The following is a 13,959-nucleotide window of genomic DNA, read 5'->3' on the forward strand; positions in this document are numbered from 1 at the left end:
TATTTGTAATTTGTAAAGCTGTAATGGGCCCTTTTCAAGGAATATTACTTAATATTTAATAACACTAATACTAATGGACTCTGCATTTGCTCCAATTAAACCCTTGCAAGAGTGGATTGTGTAAACTCTGCCTTCAGCTGCTGGAGTGTGGCAGGTTTTGGAGAGACTTTGTACTTGATGAAGTGAAGAGAGAAGTAGGGTAATATGATTCCCAAGCAATTATGCATTAGGTCCACATACTGCAGCTGCTGAAAGCATTTATCATAATTAATGGAACCACACTGATTATCAAAGGATGTTTGGATAATGATTGATTTGTCACTTGTTGTAAAGCCGTGCAGGACATCAGAGCACAAATTACACTGATTTACTGGAAGAGTTATAGGCTTTCAAGCAAAGCCATTCCTTAGGGGAGAGTCTGGGGCTCTGCTGCTCCTTCCTGGCCCTCTGGGTCCCTCAGAATCATTTCTATGGGATAAAATGGAATTAGGAGACTTCCTGCTAAGAGGGGAAGGGACGACGACCTTGAATGAAGGGACAACACTTGAATGAAGGGACAACTTGAATGAAGGGACGACGACCCCTTGAATGAAGGGACAACACTGCCAGGGCTGCTCCACACCTCACAAGAAAACAAAACCCTTTCTTTCTTCTCATCAAAGAGAAACAACAAATTGCCTTCAGCTGTACCAAGAGAGACCCCCCCAGGAGGGGTTTGAAGCCCCCGGGGCAGCTTTTCCACCATCACCTCCCATTATTGCCTCGCCTATTTTTAGTGGAAGTTCCAGGTTTTCCCAAGCCAATTCTTTTCAGCCATTCAACATTTTCTCCCGTGTCAGAGGGAAAGGATGGCTTTACACGGCGTTGCCATGGAAACACCTGCTGGATACGGGCTGGAGATGGGCGAGAGAGAGGGAAATGCTCAAGAGAACTGAAAGCAAAGGTGCAGAAGCCCCAGTGGGTTTCTTTCCTCAGCAGGGCAGTTTGCAGCAGGGATCCCAGGTTTTTTCTGGATTTATTTGCACAGTTCAGGGCAGTTTGCAGCGGGGATCCCAGGTTTTTCCGGATTTATTTGCACAGTTCAGGGCAGTTTGCAGTGGGGATCCCAGTTTTTTTCTGGATTTATTTGCACAGTTCAGGGCAGTTTGCAGCAGGGATCCCAGTTTTTTTCTGGATTTATTTGCACAGCTCAGAACTTCGTGTCAGAACCAGGGAATTTGGCACGCTGCAGCAATGGGGAAAAAGGACAAATGTTATCCCTGGTGATTTCATCACCCCTTCCGAAGTCACTGCCTGATTTTTCCATGGAAATCTGCTCCCAGCCTGCTCAACCCCTTCCCCTTCCCTCAGGCCACTGATGCAGCCAGAGCAGGGCTCCTTCCTTGTGGGTTGTCTTGGCAACATGTGATGTCCAGAGGGGGTCAAAGCCATGGGCAGGGGTTTCCTGGGCTGACCCTGTGATCCCAACGCTAAAAGGCATTTTTGAGGGGGAGAATTAACATAACTTATCAGGCTGAGTGCACAGGAGGCATATTTTTAATTTTGAGCGTGTGCATTTTACATTCCTGACTCCAGACCTGATGGTCAGTTCCTCCCTCTGCCAGCCTGACCCAGGGCTTTCTGGAGTCAACAGGACTCTGTTTTCCCCAGTGATCTTTGGCTCAAGTGTTGCCATAAAAGCTTTTGGATCAAAGCACATTGTACAGAAAGTCAGACAGGTATAAAGAGCATCTGTTGTGTTGAGTCATTTGAGTTTGTGCCATGCCTTAGACCACTTGTGGATAAGCTCTCAGCTTTCTGCTGTGTGTACACCACTTTAAACCAAGCTTGATGTCTGCCTCTCTAATTTTAAGCAAAGGGAAAAATATTCCCTGAGTTTATGCTTCAGCATCATGGGCTTCAAGAGCCTGTGGGAGTTAAAGTGCTGGGAACAGGGCAGAGAGTTTCAGGAGGGTTTTAAGAGCACAAACTCACTGTTCAGTGCTTCTGCAGCCTTTGCAGGACACCCAGGTGTCAGTGGAGAGATCAAAACCCACTGGGTAATTGTGAGGGATAAGTCCATGGATGGTGGATGGCTGGTTACGGGGATGACTTCATAAATCATAGAATCATAGAATCATAGAATCAGCTGGGCTGGAAGGGACCTCTGAGATCATCAAGTCCAACCCTTGATTCAACACCACTGTGGTTCCCAGCCCATGGCACTGATGCCACATCCAGTCTCTTCTTAAAAACCTCCAGGGTTTTTAAGTGCAGGACCCGGCACTTCAAACAGCTCCAACTCTTAGATGTCTTCAGACCCACCTTTCTAAGCTCATATCTGTGTGGTTTCAGAGCTTTCTCTTGCTGTATTCAGAAATTTAAACTCGTGTCTCTCAGCTAGGGGTGCTGCCATGCTGTTGAGCAGTGACCAGAGCAGGATGGAGAGATGTAAGTACCCTGAGGATGGACCAGCCTCTCCAGGGAGGTTGTCCCCGTGTTCCTGACCGGAGCAGCACCAACCTGTGCAGCCCAAACCGCCTCTTCCTGCACGGTTTGTCTGTCTGGTTGTGCTGCCCAGAGCTAAAATGACCTCTGGAATTCAGTTATCCACCAAAAATAACACCCTTCTGGGAACTGGGTTTGAAAACTGGCTCTCTGTCACTGCTACAAATCATCTGCTAATTGCTCAGAGAACTATTGCGAGGAGTTGAGTGCTGAGTCTGTGCTTCCCAAACATCCCTGTGTTTCCTGGTCATCCCTTATCCTGCTTTGATCCCTCCTGCTGTTACATTTCCCCCATCACTGGTTTTTTTTTTGCCTCTCTCTGCTGGGACCCTGAAATGTGTGTGCTCATCTTTAGGGCTCGATTTTCCCTTTTTGTGCCTCCTGCAAATCTTATTAAGCCTCGTTGTATTAAATGGCAGAAATGTGCAGTTAAGTCTGAGGTTTTCAAAATGCATTAGACCTCTTTTCAAGTATGCAAAGTGTAAATGGATTTTTGTGCTTTGGGAATGCAGCAGTGTGTTTACAATTTTGGTTAGATAAAAGGATGCTGAGATGGCCTTTAACATTGATTTCACGTTACGTTTTTTCTCGGCTTTAATACAGCCTTGGAGGCTCTTTTTAGTGTTCTGATTTACAGAATGCATCGGAAAATGAGTTTTATTTTATTTATCACCCAGTAATGGGCTTTTCTTTGTGTTCTTCCTCGGTGTAGTTGGCTTTAAAAATAGTAACCTGTGTAATCTCGTTAGGTCAGGCTCTCTTCTATTGTAGGTTTCTATTGTAGGGTGGGTTGAAACACTGAGAAACACAAACTTCTTGCACTGGTTTGTTATTTTTCTTGTGAATCCAACTCAAGCCAAGTGAGCCACGACAGGTATATATTAAACCTGAGCCTTTTTGAACCTGAAAAGAAAGTTTTCTGAGTGATACAGTTTTAAATATCAGGAGAAACTGAGCTCTCTGTGTGCTGGTCGTGTAATTTTGGAGCACATCTGGGCAGTTGAGCTCAAATTCCCATTCTGCACATCCTGGGCTGCAGCAGCAGGGGCTGATGGTATTTATTCACCTTGCAGAGGCAGCTGGAAGGTTGTGTTTGTTACACATAAACTGCACTTGGACAGTGAAAGCTGCCATGGAAGTGTTGTACATAAATGGGGTGATTTGTCCAAGGAGGCTGACAAAAAGAATGGCAAAAAATAAACTGCTCTCTTGGGTGAATGGGCATTATCTGTGTGTTCTCAATCCTTTGAGGGGACTCTGGAGCCCTGGGGTGGCTCTTGCAGGAAGCAAAGAGTGGCCAAAAAAACCAGGCCTGGAGTTTTGACTTTTTCAAGCACCTTCGTTATTGAAATCTAAATTTAATTCCAGTTATGATTGCTTTGAGAGTGATGCCAAGTCCTATATAACCTGACCTACTTCAAAAGTGTATGGAGAAATATATCCATCAAACTGACCTTCCTTTTGTCATTTCACATCTCAGTTGTCACCGTGGAAAACTTGGCATTAATTTTTCAACAGGCAGAGAGAGACAGATGGGGTCAGACGTGGTGACTTGCAGGTAACAGGAGGAGTATTTGTATTGATCAGCAGAAGGAGATGAAGTGCCTGAGAGATGGTGAATCTCCTGCTCACTCTCTCAGTTTATCTGTCCATGGATTTGGTGTAGAATTCCTTGATAAATTACTGGTTTAATGCCCTTAACTCTGTAGAATCCCAGAATGGTTTGGGTTGGAAGGGACCTTAAAGCTCATCTCATTCCAAACCCTGCCACGGGCAGGGACACCTTCCACTAGTCCAGGCTGTTCCAAGCCCTGTCTAACCTTGACCATTCCCAGGGATGGGGCAGCCACAGCTTCTCTGGGCAACCTGTGCCAGGGCCTCCCCACCCTCCCAGGGAAGGATTTTTCCCATATATCTGATTTAAATCTACACTATTACAGTGTCTGTCAGCTCTGATGCTGCCTAACAAATGTATGCCTATAAGGAGGTGCAAGAAATGGTGATTTAAACAGAAAACAAAACCCACTCAGTGTCTTAACCAGGAGAGGGTGAAACATTTGGCCCATTCCATGGGTGGCTGGTTACACTCCAGAGCTCTCCCTTGCAGATGTTGTGGACAGAGCTGTGGTGGATTCCTTGCAGTGCAGAGATCCCTGAGCAGGTTTGGTGCTGGCAAGCTGGGAGGCACCAGGAATATCCTGGCTGCAGCAGCACAAGAGCTCAGTTTAGATCCCTTTAGCCCACTGAAAAGCCACGTGCTGTGCTGTGCTGTGCTGCAGAGCCTGCACTGCTCTGGCTTCCTCAGCTTGGCTGAATAAAGCTAAAAATCCATCACCTTCCTCCCTTCCCCTCGCTCAGCTGAGGGGTGAGAGGTGGTAGGTAGGAATAAATCATTGCTTTGAGGCTCCTTCTTTCCCTCTACAAAGCCAGAACAGTGTAAAGGCACCTCAGTAAGAGCAGGTCTTGCCCTCTGCCCAGGAATATGTTTCTAAAAGAGGAGTCTCAGCCTTTGCAAGGGCGTTTTTGGCCTGTCTGCCTTTGCTATTCCACAGGTCTGGCCTCCACTAGACTTCCATGGCCACTGAGGGCTTTTGGGGATGTTGGATTTCATCCAAGTGGTCCAAATTCAGGGCAGACTGGGCAGCCCCAGCAGGGCATCAGGAAAAGGAAGTAAGGAACGTTCCCTCTTGTGCAATTTAATATGTGGGAGAAACATGGGCATGCCTTCTGTTTAAATCCCATTTACAGTTACAGATAGGCAAAGATTTCCAAGCCTGTATTATGCAAAGAAATTTCAGAATGAAATGTTTTGTGCTTGGCTGAGAAGTTGATCTTATGACCTCGGGGGAGAGAAAAACTGGAGGAAAGGAAACTACCTGCATAAAAAGCAGATTTACTGAAGTTTTATCGTTTTTTCCCCATAATATTGATGGAAAGGGACATCCTGACCGAGTGTTTGCAATGTTTTCTCTCAGTCCAAGTCTCAACTCCCTCCCTTGTGTGTGAAGCAGAAGGAACTGGCTCAGCAGCTGAGCCCGATCAGAGAGTAAAACATTAAATCCAAAGCAGCTCTCAGCTCCTCCAGCCAGGAAAATATCCATGTTTTATTCATAGATGAACACTAGTCAACATCCTCCAGTTCCCTGGATACAACCCTGAGTCTATAAATAGCTCTGCAATGACACAGCAAACCAGCATGGGGATGGAAGGCAGCGGCACGGGGCTCATCCCACCTGGATCCTCATGGGAAAACACACTTGGAGTCACCTCCAGCAGCTGGAGCAGGGCAGTGGGGCTGCCCAGGGTAGGCTGGGGTCAGGGGGCTTGTCCAACCTGGATCCACGTGGGAAAATGTGCCTGGAGTCAGCTCCTACAGCTGGAGCAGGGCAGCGGTGCCCAGGGCAGGCTGGGCTCAGAGGGCTCATCCCACCTGGATCCTCACGGGAAAACATCCATGGAGCCATTCCAGCAGCCAGAACAGGGCAGTGGGACTGCCCAGGGAACACAGGGATGCCTGGGCTCATCCACCTGGATCCTCATGGGAAAACATCCATGGAGCCATTCCAGCAGCCAGAGCAGGGCAGTGGGACTGCCCAGGGCACACAGGGCTGCCTGGGCTTATCCAGCCTGGATCCTCATGGGAAAACATGCCTGGAGTCAGCTCCAGCAGCTGGAGCAGGGCAGTGGGACTGCCCAGGGCACACAGGGCTCCCTGGACTTATTCAGCCTGGATCCTCAGGGGGAAACATGCCTGGAGTCAGCTCCAGCAGCCAGAGCAGGGCAGTGGGGCTGCCCAGGGCACACAGGGCTCCTTGGGCTTATCCAGCCTGGATCCTCATGGGAAAACATGCCTGGAGTCAGCTCCAGCAGCTGGAGCAGGGCTGTGGGGTCACCAAGGGATGCTGTTCCTCCCCCCTGGGGGGATCTCAAGTTCCTGACCCCTTCCACTCGTGCCCTGCCCCTCTCCTTTGCCTGCTGGTGTGTCCTGCCCCTGGTTGGTTCACTGACACGAAGCTCACCTGGATTTTTCTTGCACACCCAGAGCAGGTGTGTGTATGTTTAGCAGAAGAAAGCTGGAAGTAGTGGATAAACTTGGGATGGAATACAGTTGGGAAACAGAGAATAAATGCATGCCCAGCTCCCTAATGATGCTGTGCCTGATGTATGCTCAGTAATAATTCTCTCTGTAGCTAAAACTGGCTGGATCCTAATTTAATGTAAACTTAGGTGAGTGCAGCTGTAATCATTTACTCCAGACAGGGATGGAGGCCTGGGAGACTTGCCTGGAGTTTCTCACACGTGCCTCAATCATATTTTAGCATGGCTTTAACAGTTCAACGGGCAGAGCTGGCATAACAGATTCATCATGCATGCCCATGATTTATGGACCCCTGTTGATCTATATCCTCGCTCTCCTTATTTTCCAACGCATTTATCATTCTCACGTGGTCATTTCTTTCCACTCTGCAATTCTCAGTGGCTTCCAGGGTTTTTTTTGGGGGGGGGGGTTGTGGGTTTTTTTTTCTTTTTTTTGGCTGCTCCTGAGAGTTTCTCAGGAACTTTATGTGGACCAGAAGAGCCCTCAGCAGAGGGTTCAGCTGCAGAGTTGTGGAGATGGGGACGGGGAGGGTTTTACAGAGAGCTATTAATGCCTTGTGTGATTTCAGCACAAACACAGAGACAGCTCCGTTTTGTATTTTTACTCTTGGGGCTTTTAACGAGCTTTTTCCCCCCTGACTTTAATATTTATTGGACCAGAATAACGTAAGATTTAGGATTCTCTGGTAATTCACTTAGGCAGGAGCCAGGCTACGATGCAGAGCTCTGCTCCTTTTAGCTCCAGACACAAACAGCTCCTTCAAAAACATGAATGTGCCTGCAGGAAACAGGGAAACTCCACGGGCTGGAGGACAACCAGATGTCCCCCATCCAGATGTGCAGCTGCAGCTGCCTCCTGGCCAAGCCCCAAGCCCTGGGGGCTGTCAGATGATGGGATGAGGAGCAACCTCAGCTCCACGGGCAGGGGTGAGGGGGGAATCTGAGCTGGGTTTTGGGGTGGGTGTCTCACAGAAACTTGTGTTACCCCTTCCACTGTGGGCACCTTGTACTCCCAAGGCTAAAGCTCTTGTGAAGGAAGCTGTGGGTGAGGGATGGGCTGAGAGATGAGCTCTGCACTACCTGCCTCTCTCTAATTGCTGTGATGCACACGGAGTACTAGAAAGTTGTACAGGTTATTTTTAAACTGTGGAGGAAGTTATGTAAGGTGGATCATGCTAAGGGTGTATTTTATTTTTTAATGGCTATATTTAAAAATTCACGCAGAAGCATGGAGGGACTTTTAATTACTAAATTTAAACCTTCAAGTGACACTTAAGCAAAGGGGGGGGGGGGGAAGCCTTTTTCATTATTTTTTTTTCTGGCCTCCTTTTCTTTGCAAAGCAAACGTAGGAGCAGGCTGGGAGGTTACCCTGAGACACGACAGAGCTTCAGCCTGGGCATGAGCTGCAAAAGCACAGCCCTATTTCACAATATCTTATACTTCACTGGTAATGCAGCATCTTCCATTCTCCATTGCAGGAACTGGCTCCAACACGACCACTTTAATTTCCTTGGGGAGTCCACGATATTACTTCCTGAACTTGCTCTGTCTGGCTCTGGGAAGAGGCCTCAGAAGCTTAGGAGGGAAGGGCTAAGCTGGAGACCAAAGCACAGCAAAGCTGGTGCTTAAACCAGTTTGTGTCCCAACCTTAGAGAGGTGCTTTGCCAAAGGCAGCAGGATATAAACACCCACCAAAGTGAAATATGTGCTGGGTGATTCAGCCTGGAGTGAGTTGGTGCCTTGTTCTCACAAACAGGGCAACCACAGCTTCCAAAAGTCCACATTTCACTCCAAAAGAACAACTCTCCTGCCTGCCCAAAAGAGATTTTAGGGGTGATGGAGAACCACGCCTGAAAATATTATCTGGGTTTAGTTTAAAGGGATGTTCTGGCTTAGGTGTTACAACCTTGATCAGAGGTGGAAATGAAGGAAAAAATCACATTTTCTTAGGGAAAGTTTTTAGGAAGTTTAATAAGCTTGAAGCCAGTAAGAGGTTCAGAGATTTAGTGGAGTTTTTAATGTCAGCCACAAGTCCTGGAGATGAGAGTAAATTCATAGCTATGGCCTCAAGTCAGCAAAGAGTTTCTATTCAAGGTAGAATTTTAAACCACTCTGAACTCATCTCTGTGCTTCAAATTAAATGTAAGTTGGAGGTCTGGCTAAACAGGAGTGGATTATGTAAAAAAAAAAAGATTGTATTGTAGTTTTTTGAGGCACAGCCATTTTTTTGCATGCCTTCCAGGGGCAGGATTACAAATCTTTTAATGAGGATCTGCTTTAAACCCTCTGGCCATTCTGTTTAGGCAGAAACGTTTTCCTTTTCTTCCATGCCAAAAGTAACACCAGAGGAACACGTATTTATCCAGAAATAAAAATTAAGAAAGCCCCAGCTCAGCTTTTGTGTTTGTTATCTAATGCTGGAAAAGCATCTTTGAGGCTCCACAACTCACCAAGCCCGTTCTTTGTGTTCCCCTGGCCTGTGTTTATCTTATTGACTGGAGAGAGAAGAGAGAGGAAGAGTGTGGTTTAATTAGTGGGGAGAACTTCATCTGTTTGGAGGTCAAACTGCAGCAGAGTGAACCCCCTCTGGGACTGGATCTGCCACTTGCTCAGGGGAGGGTTCACGGCACCTTCCTGCTCTGCTTCAGTGCTTGACTGGGAGCCTTGCACAGATAAGTTTAATAGATTCATTTTTACCTTAAAAAAGGTTTCTTTTCTCTAAAAAAGAGGCTTTACTTTTATTCTGATTGGCTGCAAGGCGTCCCCTCTCCAGGATGATGGATCTTCCTTTGTTCTTAGCCCAAAGAGAGAGAAGAACTCCTTTTGTACAAAAACGGCCCCAAAAGATTTTAAGAACTCTTGCATTCCCCTTATCTGGCTGAAAAAGACCCTGACACCCAAGTCCAGTATTTTGGAACTTGGATATCTTACAACTTTGCCATATGCCTATAAAAAAATTGTATTTTTATTTCTCATCCTGTCATGGGCAGGGAGACACCTTCTACTAGACCGAGTTGCTCCAAGTCCTGTCCAATCTGGCCTTGGACACCTTTCCTTTTGCCTTTGTACCACGAGCAGAAGTGATTCCCTTTCCTGGATCCCTTTCCATCGTGAGCCTCAATTCCTTCCCCTGCCCAGGGGAGGGTGACAGCCTGACCTGCCTCCCCCAGCTCTTGGAATTCAGCAGCTGACACGTGAGGACAAACTGTTCTTTTCAGCAACAAGCAGCCTAAATACACCCCAAGAATATTATTAGTTTCTCCTCTCTCCAGCTCGTGCCTTTGTTTTGTTCAAGTGACAGCCTTGAAGGGGGCACGGAGGTTTTACAAGTCTTGGAGCTTGTACAGCCTGAAGGGAACAAAAAAAAAAATAAAAAAAGAGATTCTCCCATCTAGTTTTATTGAATATAACCAATCAGGCACAATTGATTGCTCTGAAGTAATCCCAAACCTCACCCTTCCCTGAATGGGAGGCTTCAGACACGATAATTGAAGTAATTCAAATCCTCTGTAAGAAACAACCTTATTGTCTCCTGCCGTGGATGTCTCTGTCATTTATGAAGATGCACTGGTTATCTTTCTGCCAGTGGACCCTAATGAAAGAGGTGGCTGCACAGTTAAATGGGCCAAGAACCAACTTTCAATCCCCACAACACAATTTAGATAAATTCCTGCAGTGGCACCAGAAACTATTCAGATTAGAGGCACACAAAGGCTTTTGTGGGTTTTTCTGAAGGCACTCGAGAGCCCCCAGCAGCACCTGATGGTTTCCCAGCTACCTGACTAATGAATGACAGTGAAAGGGTTTGGAAGAGATCCCATTACAGATTTGCAGCAGTTTTTTCCCCTGGAGCTGATGTTGTCAGGTCTCCCATCCTTCCTGCTTTGCCTCTTTAGTCGCCACTTGTGCTGAGCAATTTAAAACTCCCTGCTAAGCTCAGGAACCAGCCCTGAGTCCCTGCTGCTCCCTGGGGCTGGGACAGCCCAGCTGTGGCTTTAACAGGAGATTTCCACCCTGGGGAACATCTGCTGTGCTCCTCCTGCCCCACTCAGGTGAGCCCTGACTTCTGCTTCCCGAGCCTGGAGCTTTAGGGAAAATTGCAGCATCTCCTGGGGGTGGAGGTCGTTGCTCCACAACACACAAACAGGTGTTTTAACTACTCCAAATACAAATAAATCTTCCTAAAATTCACATCAAAGTTATGTGCAAGCCGTGGAAATCCTCAGGAATTGTTCCCAGCCCCGTTTAAAGCACATGGAAACCACGGGATGAGTCCAAATGTCTCCAGTCTGACACGTCTCCTAGAATGATGAAGCTGAAGTCTAAAGAAACCCAGTTTCTTCCTCCTCTTTTTGCAGAAAGTGCTCATTGTTAATTTAGTTCTGAAAGATCCTTGATGGATGGTACCAGGTAGGTTTCCCCATTATTCTTTCTAATCTGCTTGATATACAATTGGAGGCAGTTGAGGGGGAAAAAAAATAAGGAGGCTGAGGAACTTCAAATCAGAATTCATTTATGCAGCAGTTCCAGCATCCATTAAAAATAACCCATTAAATATTGTCCTCTGCTAAATTTAGAAAATGCTCAGGTGTGTCTGCTCTTGTGCTGCACAGAAAGTTTTAAGACAGATTTAATCATACCCAGTGTTAGGGGAAAGAGCTAATTAGATTGACAAATTTAGAAGGCAGTAGTATATTATATGGGAAGAAATGGGTGATTAGATATTATTCACTGTAAAAGTGACTGGCCCTGGGGAATATCTTTAAGGATATTACATGACATAATCCTAGTTTAAAAATTGAGAAAGTAGAAGTTCACATCATCCTCAAAAAATACTTCAGTGTTTCAAAAGGATTTTTCCCAAGGGTAGTTTTTAGGGGTTTTTTTTTCAGCAGCTGGAGTCAGGAAATGGGCTGGGGAAAATACCACTCCCTTCATCCCCACCTTTGCAGCCCACGGGGTGATGCTGCTTTGATACAGCCCATCATGAACTTGTGGGATTTCTGCACACAACAGCCTTTGTTTATCTCCATAAGTTGTATTCTACAGTAGTCATTAAATTGTTAATTAGCCACGTACAAATGGACTCCCTCACAACATCTTCAGCGTTGCATTTCCCCCATGAAAGCAGGTCTAGAAGGGGAAAAGGGGATTATTTTCCTTAAACAAGTAAAAAAGTCTACTTCTTAACATGATATGGGGAGGGAAGTCTCAGTATTAATGACTTTGCTGAGCCTTAATCACCATAAAAGATAAATGTAGCATGTTGGGAGTTAAAGCCCATGGAAAGCCTGAGGAAGCTGTGTTTTTGTAGTTGCCCTTCTCACTGTGTTTTCCAGCTCTGCTCACATCAGTCTGTGGTTTTTCTCTGACTGTGGTGCTCTTGGAGCCACTGTCCCCTAGTGCCAGGACGTCCCTCTCCCTCTTTTCCCCATGAATTAATTCCCAGCCACCTCTAGCTCCCTGTTCCACCTCCTGAGGTCATTTTATACTGTTCCAAGAAAGGTATAAAACGTGTCAGGAGTTGTGCTTACTCCCCAGCCCCAGCACAGAGGTGATTGATAGAATATGTCATTGCTAAATTGCTCACATAAAAAATGATTCATTCCAGCTCCCTTACACTTGTCCTTCCATTATCCAGTATGGTCTAATTGCAGGGACCAACCTGTTTACAGAAAGCTTTTCAACCTCACTTATAAACAAAAGGAGAGATTAGTTTAGGTAGAAACAGTATGGCTGGGTTTAAAAATGGCAATAATCACAGAAGCATGTGGTGTGATATTAGTGACTTTGCTGCCACAGTCACTAAATACAGAATTATGTCCAACACAGCAGCTCTGGTTCAGGCTGGCTGGATGCTTTCCACCAGCTCTGTTAACTTTATCAGGAAAATAAATCAGGAGCTTGTTTTGTCCTCAAGCACACACGTGGGTTGTTTTTTTTTTTTTTCCCCTCTTCTAAAGCAAATTTCTGTTTCATCCTTCTGAAGGGGGTCATTTAATAGCGTGTGAAATGAAATGTCAACAAGAATTAGAACAAATGGCACTGTAAGCCCGGAGAGACAGCAAGTTTCTGCTGGGAAAGATTTCCAGCCAGCCCAGGGCGGGGAGAGGAGGGGAGAGGTCTCAGGTGCTGCTGCAGGGCCGGTGCCAGAGCCCTCACACCACCTGGAGCCCCGTTTTGGGCAGCATCAGCTGGGCTCTCCTGGAAACTTTGGGACCCTGGCCCTTGAAATTCGGGAGCCAAACGCACCTCCCTGCCCAGGATGTGTTCAGGGGATGGGTTTTCTCCCAGCCCCTCCTGGTGCTGCAGAGCAGAGGGGTTGGTGGGGGCTCTGGCAGCAGGCAGGGTCCTGTGCTCCAGCTGCTCCTGAATCCCAGGGCTTGTGCCAGCAGCTCCTGGTCCCCAAGTGGCTCCTGCAGCTGTGCTTGGATCCAGGAAACAGCTGCTCCACTGCAGCACTGGGGTTTTGGGGGGGGGCTGCACAGGGGGAGGCACGAGAAGTAGAACTGAGATGGAAGAAAAAGAAATTCTGCTCCTAAAGCTGGGGTTCATGGAATCAGAGAATATCCTGAGCTGGAAGGGACAATGAGGATCATCCAGTCCAACTCCTGGTCCTGCACTGACACCCCAACAATCCCACCCTGTCCCTGAGAGCGTTGTCCAAACACCCCTTGAGCTCTGGCAGCCTTGGGGCTGTGCCCACTGCCCTGGGGAGCCTGGGCAGTGCCAACCACCCTCTGGGGGAAGAACCTCCTGAGATCCAACCCAAACTTCCCCTAGGGTGGAGAAGCCTGAGCCCTGGCAACACAGGAGAGATGAATTCTGGCTTTGAGACTGTCATCAGCTGTTTCTCTATAGCTGCAAAAGTCCTTCTGAGACACAACCCTCTCATCCCTTCTCTCACCAAAAATCGGCTTTTAAGCCCCGAGTTCCCACTTTATGGCCTCGTCCTGTGGGTTCTGTGCCCTGCAGATGGAGACAGGTGAGCTCCAGACATGAGAGGGCCACACTGAGCATCCTGCCCAGTCCCTGGGGTGTCGTGGCACAGACAGAGCCGAGGCCATAAATGAAGTTCCTGCCCTTGGGATTATCACTTTCATTAACCATAAAGCCCAGTGTTTATGGGAAGCTCAGAAACGACATGAAAACATAAATGTGAGGCATGCAAATAAATCCTCCTGACAGAACTGTTCACTGGACTCATTACTATGGAAATAAATTTAAAATGTGACTTTTGGGAGCCGCCGAAAGCCATCACTTTGTGGAGCTGTTCTGTGCCTCTCTCATGAGCAAATGCCAAAATTTGTGGTGTGTGGGGAAGGCTTTTCAGATGTTGCTTGCTTTGAAAGTAATTCCAGTGAAACAAAGGC

The 13,959-nt window shown here is 47.0% G+C and overlaps 1 protein-coding gene and 1 long non-coding RNA gene across 7 annotated transcripts in view; both read right to left on the reverse strand.

Annotated features, from left to right (window-relative positions):
* Positions 1-13,959, reverse strand: part of KCND3 (potassium voltage-gated channel subfamily D member 3) — a 133,208-nt gene that overhangs the window by 92,914 nt on the left and 26,335 nt on the right. The window lies entirely within an intron of this gene.
* Positions 767-2,226, reverse strand: LOC127480502 (uncharacterized). Its single transcript, XR_007907931.1, has 2 exons — positions 1,975-2,226; positions 767-893 (listed from the first exon to the last, which is right to left on the reverse strand). It is a non-coding gene; the product is annotated as an uncharacterized LOC127480502 (long non-coding RNA).

The sequence above is a fragment of the Manacus candei genome, unplaced genomic scaffold, assembly GCF_025592945.1.
Source record: "Manacus candei isolate 608988 ecotype Guabito, Panama unplaced genomic scaffold, ASM2559294v1 h1tg000073l, whole genome shotgun sequence".
Lineage (NCBI taxonomy): Eukaryota > Metazoa > Chordata > Aves > Passeriformes > Pipridae > Manacus > Manacus candei.